Consider the following 10,894-nt stretch of genomic DNA (forward strand, 5'->3'; position numbering starts at 1 on the left):
CTTCTACAGAATAAGAAACGAGCAGCAAGTTTAATGTAGTCCATTACAATCTTCTTCCACTGCACTGACAAACACTAATGTTGGTAAGCCACTCGTCCACGATCCAGAGTAACTGCTACAGTGATTGAATATTGTTTTGTGTTATGGGAATTTGGAGAGCTAAAGAAATGTTTGCATTTGCAACAATTCCTCACTGTGTGAAGTAATCTTGACAATTTAAAGAGGTTATGTCATTGATGTACAAGCAAGAAACTCTTGCTTGCAGATATAAAGGATGTCAGTGGTGATTTGTTTTGTAACCACTGTGCTCAGTTGAGAGCTGTGTAACTGTAATGGTTGCTAGTAATATCTTGTGGCAGAAAATTGAAAGGATGGCTGAACATTTGTAACCAAGGGTTTCTGACCCAGCCCTTTTTTTAACATCAGTGCTTTTACAAATGAAAATGTGCATGTAAAATAAAATATTTTGCTTATGATCTTTAATGGGCTAAGTTGCACTAATACTGTTTACCACTGTAATGACTATTCATATCTGTATCTGTACCTCTTGAATATTATTCTCCTGCCTGGGGTGTATTTTTTACGGTTTTGATTATTGTTTTTCAGTAGTTGTGTATCCTTTGATATTTGTAAATGTATTGAAATTGTGCTGGTATTAGTATTAGTGATGTACAACAAATTGTGACTTTGCTATTTTCTAAGAGGAAAAATGTTTTTCTAGTTCTATTTACTGTTGTCTTTAATCAAAGTTTCTAAGCTATTTTGGTGTTTATTTGCTGAACCCTTTACTTACCTCTGCAGCAAAAGCAGCCCTGTACTTCCTCACTTCACATTGTGAGTTGGCTGTTTTATACATTCCTGGTGATATTTTTCTCCTCTCGTTGGCTGGTCTGTTTTGCTCTGTTGAAACATCGCCAGTAGACCTAAACAAAGAAACTCTTACTCCACTGACATTTAAAATTGAGTGGGATTTGTGGCTTTGGCAAGATAAATGGGAAGAGACACCAACAAAAAATTATTTTCTGAAACAAATATGTAAAATAAATCTTCATATGACTATCTTTTCTATTTAAGCTATAATCTGTCACACTTCATTTTCTAGTTCAGAACCTCATGGGAAATTTATGCAAACCTCTTATCCTAATTCCCACTCGTTTTTTGTGTAATAGTCTTGTTTTGTTTTAATTGTTTATATGCTTTTTGCTAACAAAAAAATCCACTTATTCTAAGTATACTTTTCTTTCCTACCTTCTTTTTCTTTCTCGTTTTCCTTAAACAAATTGTACTATCAGAGCTTGACCTTGAACAGTCTATTATACCAAATCTGAGGGCTATTTTTGCTTTAGAAATGAGTAAAGATTTAAACTGCCCAGTATCCTTCCAGCATCATTTAAAATCAACTCATAGGCAACAGATTTCCTGGTTTTGTCTTTATGTACTCTTGATAAGACAAAAGTGAAATGTATTTGTTTACATACTGTTTACAACAGCACAGTTTTATTTTTAATATACAAAATTTGGAGTATTTATTGCATACTGTTTGAAAATAAGATGTTTTATGTGTTTTCACCCTTTGAATATATTGTTACATTTACTTATATAGATACTTGGGTGATTTATTTATGTAGCTGGTGAATTTATGACTACTATAAATGATTTGTTTTCTGTGCCTTTTATTGTTGAATGCATGATTGAATATTTATTATTAGGAAGTCACTGAGATGTGTATTTTTGTATAATGCTGGAATTGGTGGTTCATTTTTGTTGTACAATATGAGCTGCCGTAGGGAAAGGCAGTTTGTTCAGATCTTCCTGAAATGCTGAAATACTCAATAAATCAGAATGCATTCACTGCACATTGTACTGGATGGAGTGTTCATTGTATATCTGTTTTAACAAATGAGTTTCATTAGATATGTTCCAAATATTTGTGGAGTCCTGTAGCTCAGTGGTTAGAGCACTTGCCTTGCAAGCGAGACATCTGGGTTCAATTCCAGGCAGGGCAAAGCCTTGGGCAAGTTTCTTTACTCCACACGCCTAGCAATAATCCCTCCAAAAAACAAAACAATAATAAATTGGTCATTTTCAATCTACGACTGTTTGTGGGACGCTGCTGTGCGCAAGTGGCTGCCGCGTTTCACCCACAAATATACATTCAATTCATTTTACAGCATATTCTGTGAAGCGCTTTGAGAAGTCTAGAAGATGTGAAAAGTGCTATATCAAATGTTATTATTATATAGTAAATATTATTATTAAATATTTCTTGATGTCCTCAACGCAGCACATTTTACTACAAACTTTTTCACTCAAGTTTCATGCTTTGTTGTTTGTATTTCAAGAATAGTATCCAGGATTTTTGTTTTGACAAGCCATCATGTGAGGAAAAAAATGAAACATGGGATTAATATAGTGTGTAACTTTTTAAAAAAATCAGATTTAGCAGTGGCACAGACACAATGGGAAGAATAGCCTTGTTATGTATCTCTCTATTTGCTACAGTTTCAATATATTCTTTGTCAAGAAGACTTAAGTAGCAAAGGACACATGTGCGGTAGACAACAAAATACAACAACTACTGCAGTACCATCTGAACCATCAAAACTCACATGTTCTGGGATTTAGAAAGCACCATTCTCTGAGCTGGGAATGGATGTTCACGCTGTGTACTTGTAGCTTGTACATTACAGTAAGTTAACAATTCCTTGACGGTGAGAATGAAAAAAATAGTAAATGGCACGAAGATAATTGGAAATTGATTTTGCACTGAGAACGTCTACATGTCACCTCTGATTTTCATCATCCCTGAGGTAGACAAGTGAGGCTAAGAGTATTGCAGTGACATAAACAATTCTAAATGTATGATGTTGGTATGTACTTTCAGTACAATCATAGTGTTCCTGTCCTTCAAAAGAGACAGACTGCAAATATCCTGCACTGTCCCTGATAGTGCTATTTTACTTATGTGACACAGAATGCAGGGCACTGCAATCTCGCAATGCTTGAGCAGTTTTAATATTTTTAGCTTGAAATACTGTATCAAGGCCCACTGTTTTCGATTTGGATTTGAGGAATTTGCCATCACATACAAATGAGTAAAATACCACTCTCGCTATTCCTCGTGCTGTATACAGACATTATCTGTTACTGATTGTGTTAATATGGTTTATCCAGTAACACACTTGCCTCTGGGGCAGATGGTTTGAGTCCCACACGAAGATGTAAATCCAAAATCTAAGGCGTTACTTCAATACATACTAAGAAGTGTAGTGTTGATGGAAGCGTGTTTCTTTGAATCAGATGCTGATGCAAGATCAACTTCAAACGTTCAGCAAAGTTAATGTTATCTAAATCAGCATCAAAGTGCTGGGATCCACATTACAGCAGGTTCAAAGGCACCACAGTCTGACTCAATTTCTGCCCAATCAAGCCAGGTGCTGGGTCCTGTTCACTCCAGGCATGTTCCATTTGAAGATTATAACATCTAAAAGGCAATATCATTCTAACATTGAACATGATGAATTTCTTACACTATCCTGTTTCTTCAAGGTCCACTTTTTCCTGTGAAATATCTACTTCACAAGCAGTGGGTTTTTCCAAGTAATCATCACAAACAACAAAAATCCTTTGCACTTTGCAACGAGTTCAATAAGACTTCAATATATTAAAGTAATACAGGCCCGAAATTCTCTCCACTTTTAGCCTGTATGACTATTTGCCTTAAATGTTAAGATTTGGCAGAATAGTGCAACATTTTTAAAGTCAAGTCTTGGAAGCAGCTTCATTTAAGAAGCAGCTTCCAAATTAAGGATGAAATTTACTATTCTTCCCCTGCAGAAGGTTTTTCCTGTTTGGGAGCACCCGTGTTAGAAAAAAATACTTCCCAGAAGAAACGATTCTGTCTGAATATATGAGTGGCATTAGAGGAGTGGGGAGATATTCCGTGGTTAGTATGACTGACTGTGGAATCCTGTAGCTCAGTGGTTAGAGCACTCGCTTTGCAAGCGAGAGACCTGAGTTCAATTCCAGGCAGAGGGCGAAACCTTGGGCAAATTTCCTTACTCCACATGCCTAATAATAATCCCTCCAAAAAAAAACAATAATAAATTAGTCGTTTTCAATCCATGACTGTTTGTGGGACACTGCTGTGCGCAATTGGCTGCCGCGTTCGCCCACAAATATACAGTCAATGCACTTTACAGTATATTCTGTGAAGCGCTTTGGGACGTCCTCCCGACGTGAAAAGCGCTATATCAAATGCAAGGATTATTATTATTACTAACTGAGAACATAGCAACAGATTTACATAAATTGCATAACCGAAAGATCAATGTCCAGCTTGTTGGACAATGTGAACAGGTTGGGAGATAATTCACTGGGAGATAATTCTTGAATAATAAGAATTCAATAAAATGGATTGCACTGTGCAGATAACAGTGGACAGATTTTTCAGTATCTTATTCCTCAAGTTGTGGTCAGATCCACTATGTTATAAGCCGGTCAATTCTCCAGTAACATGATTGTCGCACAAACGGCTGTGAAGTGAATGACTAATTTATCTCAAGATAGTTGTACAGGACACTGGGAAAAACTCTCTTCTCTGTTCAAATAATATCACAGAACCTTAAATTGCTTTTAATCAGCTCGACATCTAATTGTTATGCATTTTCAGATGTTTTTATACCCTGGAAATATTTCAGAACTGTTTATTATACTGCGTTCCTTCACCTGAAATAGCCACTTAGTCTCTTAAAGGAATGGCTGTTGTAATCTTTTAGGACACTGCCATCTAGCTGCAGAGAGTCAACCATTGCTGACGTTCTACACCAGAACAGTGTAACAAACTATACAGGGTAACCCTGTTAGAACACGTCCTGGTTAAGCGTGGGTTTGCTTATATCACAGGTCTACTGTGAACTAAAACAGAAGTATGGTACACACGCCTTCTATTGCTGACTAACCGACTATTTGCACAAAAGCATGGTTGTCAGATTACTGCTGCCATCACGTCCTCTGGTCCAAAGATTTTCACAACGCTCCAGAAGTAGCAGCACAAAGTCAGCAAAGCCATAATAATAATAATCCTTGCATTTGCTATAGCGCTTTTCACATCGGGAGGACGTCCCAAAGCACTTCACAGAACACACTGTAAAGTGAATTGACTGTATACTTGTGGGCGAACGTGGCAGCCAATGTCCCACAAACAGTCGTGGATTGAAAATGACCAATTTATTATTGTTTTTGGTTTTGGAGGGATTATTATTAGGCTCTGTGTGGAGTAAGGAAACTCGCCCAAGGTTTCACCCTCTGCCTGGAATTGAACTCAGGTCTCTCGCTTGCAAAGCGAGTGCTCTAACCACTGAGCTACAGGACTCCATGAGTGCAAATGCAGTCATTGACTTTATGTCTAGCAGAACAGAATATAACATTAGGGAAATAATGCTAAATCTGTATAAAACCTTGATTAGACCACATTTGGGATAATGTGTACAATTCTGGTCGCCACATTAAATGAACCTGTGATGTAACTGACCATAGAACTGTTGGCCAGAGCACTAGGAAAAAAAAGACTTCTTTTCAAATTATGTCATGGAATCTTTGTCACCTACCTGAACAGCCAGATTTTACCTGAACAGGTTTAACATTTTACCCAAAGGATGGCTACTCCAACAACACAGCACTCTCTCGGCACTGTACTGAGCTTTGGTCTAGAACATGAGCTCAAAATCCCGATGTGGAACTGGAACGAATGTTTAAAAATGGAGAAAGCGTTCCCACACAACTGCTGAAATTAGGCAAGTGATAGGTATTCTGTTCCATAAATCAGAATGAAATGCAGGGACTGCTGTGTGCAGCAGATAATGTTCAAGGCTAATCCAGTCAGTGGTGAAGCCATAGCGGGGCACCGAAGCAGAGATTGAGCACATCCTGGGATAATAATCCATTGATGGCAATTTCCTCCCGACAGAAAAATTGACAGTTAATAGAGTATCATGTTGCTGCTGTGAACAATTCACAAATAACCCTTGACAACAATCATAATTGCTTTATTTCATAAAAAATGTTGCCTTGATGTTTTGCTTCAAAGCCTACTAGCAACATAAATCATCTCTGCATGTTCCGTACAAAGAGAAGATTACTACTTAAATGGATTAAAAATGTTTGTTCTGTGAGGAACAGAATCACAATGCACAAGTATCTGCACAATCATTTTCACACATTTATGGCTAACTTATGGAGCATTTTTCTTTTAAATCCAGCTACAGTAGCCAGAACTCCTTAGGTAGGTATAACAAACATTACACCCGATATATTTTACATCACTTCTGAACAGTACCATTTACTGTATTACTGCAACATTTCCAGTTAATTTGGTGGTACTTTTTAATTAGCATTGATCTCCGTACTTTAGAACATAACCAAAAGTCTAAAGAGTAAATAATTCCCACTTCGTCTCCATACCCCCACCCCACCACCGGTCTTAGCATAATGTTCGGGCCTGAAAATTTCTCATCACTGTCAACAGCAGCTAAAAATTGAGATATCTATTTAAATCAATCAGTTTCCTAGCACCAAAGTGCTAGCAGGAAATAAGGTGACAAAATCTTTTTATATTGGTCGTACACCAAACCATTGTGTCGTAGTTAGGAAGAGGGGAGGGTGTTTGTAATTTTAGATGTGTTGAAACAGTAGCACCTTAGAGAATCACGAGTTCTCTCAGATCAAGTCTCTGGAGCTTGTTTAACAAACACAGTGAGGTAATAGATGGCTCAGCTATCTACATGCTCACATTTCAATGTAAAGTGACACCGCTATAATAGATTGTATGGGTGCAACAAAGAATTAATGGATTGTATCAGCTCAGGTTGTGGTGAGGATGGCCAGTGCTTCAGTCCTGCACAACATACGAAGTCGTGCATCTCCACTACAATTTGTTTGACCCTTCTTGTACCCGGTATTGGAATCATGGTAAGTCAGTGATACAGATGAGGGGGATATTTGTAAAGATTAAGTTAAATACATCAATACGACATGTTGCTGTATATTGAAATAGGGCAATACTATTGCATGTCTTTGCAGAATTGTGAGGCCAATACAAAACATGTGCATGTTTGCTTCTCAGAGGAGGACTCTAGAGCAGTAATGGTCAACACATAGCACACGGGCTGGAAGTGGCCCATGGGACCTTGAAGAAGTGATCCCCCGAACATTCGCACTAGTCTAGGTGTGTGTTTTAAATCAATGTCTTGTTTCCAGTTTTTTCTTGATTGAACATTTACTTTCTGGCTGACCAGAGGTACCAATCACTGCTCTAGAGAACCGGAAGTGTAGAGAGATATATGAAGGAAGACCCTTACTTTATTCCCTTCCCTCTCCCACCCACAACTTTGGAGGCTACTTTGCCATCTCTGTTCACATAAGTGAGGATGATGTGCATGCAATAGTAATTAAACAAAGGCAAAGTTCACCCTCCTCAAAGTTTAGATGTCTGCATTAGAGAATGCTTGTTCTGCTAACAAATCTTACACATGTACTTCCCATTTGTGTCTTGCAGCATCTCTGCCACCATCTACTCTCCCTGTATCAATCTGACTTCCCAGAACCCAATCAAACATCCACCCCCACCCATCCAGCTATCTGGCACCAAGCCCAACCAGCAACCAAGCCAGCACAGAATGCATGTGATATTTTTGAATAAGCCAGGATAAGAAACAGAAGAAACTCCATGATTAACAATTACCAATGGCAACTGGCATTTGTCTCCCTCTCTCCCACTTCCATCATTGGGAACTTGCTGAGGATGACCCTGGTTTCTAATCCTTTTCACATCCTTTTATGGTTTCATGTTCCTTTAGGGAATAATCCGACTCATTATGAGATTGTGTAAGTCAGAGAAAGATGTGAGGTCAGTGTAAGGCTGGACTGGGCAGGGTTGCACCCTTTACTGCAGATCGACTGACTGCACGGTATGACATGATGGTTTCTGTCCTTCTTGCCCTATCAGTGTGGATAAAAAAGAGTTACTTTGTGCCTTCTTGAGGCATTTCTTCCTGATGTGCAGAAATCTTTCCTCGAATGTTTGCAGCCCAGAGATCTCATGTAGGTCAGATGAGCTGATAAAATAGGGCAGACAATACTCTAGCTTTGTTGCTTGGTTCTGGATATCTTGGGATCTTGGGGATGGCTCAGTCTGCAGCAGACAAGGTAGGATGGCTGTAACTCCAGGATTGGGCATGTGGATGTTTTCCATAGTCTCAAGTTTGTTTTAGGCCATGGCCAACTGGCATTTGCCTCCCTATCTGTACTGCCTCATCACTCAATGCCCACCTCAACCACCAACACCTCAGGACAACTATTGGAGGGACTGACATTCGCTCACACACTGTCTCCAGCGCAATCGAACTTGTCAGTCGGTCAGCAGTATGGTGTCTACCCCTGCCCAGTCCTGTATCGCAGTGACCTCAGATTATCTCTGAACTTCTCAATTACATTACAGGACAATGTGATCTCATCAAGGTGCAAACCCACCACTGTCCAGAGATTTGGGACAACAACAACTTGCATTTCTATAACGCCCTCCACACCAGGCGGCATCCCAGAGCATTAACAATGGTGGAATCCGATGCCAAGCCAGGAGGAGGGGGAAAGTAACCATAGGCACGGTTGAAGAGGAAGGTCTACAGGCGCAACCCGAAAATGGGGAAAGAGGGGGCAAGGTGAAGGGATTGAGGGAGGGAGTTCCATAGCTTGAGGGCGTAGTGGCTGAAGACACGGCTGCCAATCCTGGAGTGGAGAATTTGAGAGACAAGGAGGAGGCCGGAGTCGGTAGAGAGTAGGCAGCAGGTAGTGCTGTGAGGAGAGAGGAGGTTAGAGAGATAGGGGTATGCCAAGGCGTGGAGGGATTGAAACACTAGAATGAGGATCTTGAAGTCGTTCCGCTCTGTGACAGGGAGCCAGTGGAGTTTGGCAGGGACTGGAGTAATCGGGGTGCGGACTTTAGTGCGGGTGAGAATGCGGACGGCGGAGTTTTGGATGAGTTGAATTTTGTGAATAGTGGAGGAGGGGAAACTGATGAGGAGGGTGTTAGAGTAGTCCAGCCAAGAGGTGACAAAGGTGTGGAGAGGATGGCGTGATCGACTGTGTCGGACGAGGAAGAAGAGGGAACGCTGGTCACAGATAGAGGAGATTGTTTGTGACTTTCACGAGCGCTGTCTTTGTACTGTGGGGAGGGTGCAAACCGGACTGGAGGGTTTTGAGCAGGGAGTGGAAGGAGAGGTGTGCGCAAAGTTGGTTGGCCACAATGCGTTCCAAAGCTTTGGCCAGGAAGAGCAGGTTTGAGATAGGGTGGGTAGTGCCCGAGGTTGGAGAGCTTGAGGGTAGTTTTTTTTATGGAGGAGGTTTAGGATGCCGGTTTTGAGGAGGAGTGGGACTGATCCTGAGGAAAGGGACTGATTAATGGTGTCTGCCAACAGTGGGCAGAGGAGGCGGGGCTGGGTGGGAAGGGGGGTCGAGGCAGCAGGTGGTGGATTTCATTGGGTGATGGAGGATGAGAGGGAGGAATGAGAGATGGGGGCAAAGGGATGTAGGATAAAATAATAATAATAATAATCCTTGCATTTGATATAGCGCTTTTCACGTCTTCTAGACATCCCAAAGCGCTTCACAGAATATACTGTAAATTGAATTGACTCTATATTTGTCGGCAAACGCGGCAACCAATTGCGCACAGCAATGTCTCACTAACAGTCGTAGATTGAAAATGACCAATTTATTATTGTTTTTTGGAGGGATTATTATTAGGCTCTGTGTGGAGTAAGGAAACTTGCCCGAGGTTTCACCCTCTGCCTGGAATTGAACTCAGGTCTCTCACTCGCAAAGTGAGTGCTCTAACCACTGAGCTACAGGACTCCACGGCGTGGGGGCGTGATCGGAGCTGAGGAGTGATGGGATAGGTGAAGGAGACAGAATGGAGGTGGGGCGGTGTGGTAGGGAACATGGAGCAGGAGGATGAGGCTGCCAGGCGGATGTTTTTTATTTTAGAGGTAAGGAAGTCCATGACCTGTTCGCACTTGGTGTTTGATGTAATGATTGAGGGTGCTTCAGGGAGCGCGCAGCAGAGGAGGTTATTTTTGGTCTCCAGAATGATCTTTTGAGTAATACGCAGCTTTTTGCTCGCGAGAGGGAGCAGCGGTAGATAATAATAATAACCCTTGCATTCGATACAGCGGTTTTCACGTCTTCTAGACGTCTCAAAGCGCTTCACAGGATAGACTGTAAAGTGAATTGACTGTATATTTTGTGGGCGAACGCGGCGGCCAATTGTGCCCCACAAACAGTCGTGGTTCGAAGTGACCAATTTCCACAGGACTCCACTACAGGACTCCCGCACAGTGAGGGACCGGTTTTATTTGGGACCATTTAGATGCGAAGGTGCACGAGCCGCAGCTGGTGGTGAACCGCGAGGCTGGTCTTTTTGCCACCTGCGCTCGAGCAGCCGGGGCTTGCGATTTCAGGGAGCGGCGGCGGCTGTTGTTACCGGGGAGGGGGGAGGGGGGGGGAACCGGTGGGTTTGGAGATCTGTCCGTGAAAGACTCTGCACCAATGCAATTTGTTGTGGCTGGTGATGGGAGCAATTTGTTGTGGCTGGTGATGGGAGGGGGATGGGAGGGGGGGGTGGGAGGTCAGGTCAGGTCAGGTCATCCCTGAAAGGAGGAAGACGCCAACAATGATATGCAAAGGGTTACAGAAAGCCCTGAGTCCATCCTCATCGACTGCCCCAATGACAGTGCAGCAGCTGCTGTGGGCGTCTCTGCAGCTCAGTCTGTGGCAGCGCTCGGTTGCTCTACGCTCGGTTGGAGCTGCCTGAGGGGGGGGGGGGCGGTGGATACTCCGC

The sequence above is a fragment of the Callorhinchus milii genome, unplaced genomic scaffold, assembly GCF_018977255.1.
Source record: "Callorhinchus milii isolate IMCB2004 unplaced genomic scaffold, IMCB_Cmil_1.0 Scaffold4, whole genome shotgun sequence".
Lineage (NCBI taxonomy): Eukaryota > Metazoa > Chordata > Chondrichthyes > Chimaeriformes > Callorhinchidae > Callorhinchus > Callorhinchus milii.